This window comes from Anopheles funestus (genome assembly GCF_943734845.2).
Source record: "Anopheles funestus chromosome X unlocalized genomic scaffold, idAnoFuneDA-416_04 X_unloc_22, whole genome shotgun sequence".
NCBI classification, from domain to species: domain Eukaryota; kingdom Metazoa; phylum Arthropoda; class Insecta; order Diptera; family Culicidae; genus Anopheles; species Anopheles funestus.
Genome location: NW_026045146.1, coordinates 707,049 through 707,500, shown reverse-complemented (window position 1 = coordinate 707,500; position 452 = coordinate 707,049). Strand labels below are relative to the sequence as shown.

General features: G+C 50.2%; 1 non-coding gene across 1 annotated transcript in view; it reads right to left on the bottom strand.

Moving 5' to 3' along the window:
• LOC125773140 (5.8S ribosomal RNA) overlaps nucleotides 1-142 on the bottom strand; it is a 158-nt gene extending 16 nt beyond the window's left edge. Inside the window, exon 1 of the ribosomal RNA XR_007419917.1 lies at nucleotides 1-142. This exon is cut by the window's left edge and continues 16 nt beyond it. This is a non-coding gene — a ribosomal RNA (5.8S ribosomal RNA).
• Nucleotides 143-452: the final 310 nt, after the last annotated feature.

Below are 452 nucleotides of genomic sequence, written 5' to 3'. Positions count from 1 at the left end.
GTGCATCGGCCGGGTTTAATCGTCCGACGCGCAATATGCGTTCAACTTATCGGTGTTCATGTGTCCTGCAGTTCACATTGTGACGCGCATTTAGCTGCGGTCTTCATCGATCCATGAGCCGAGTGATCCCCTGCCTAGGGTTTTATAGTAAGGTTCCCAATGTAACACAATCCCGGTGGTACGTCCAAAGACTAACTTTCTGACTAAGTTGTCTTTATTACCCAATAGTCCCAGGCCTTGTGACTTGTGGCTCATGTCTACGCCCATGGCCACCATTCGCTAAGATAGTTTTGAAGTCACTTTGAAGGCCCAGGAACAACTCTCTTAGCACATCGGTTAACCTGGCGCCGCAGTCAACTCATGTGCTTGGATCGGATCGAGCTATTGAGTATTGGGCCTGCATACTCGCTCATCCGTATCCTTTGCGTACCGCCCCATGGCCCTTGTATGTC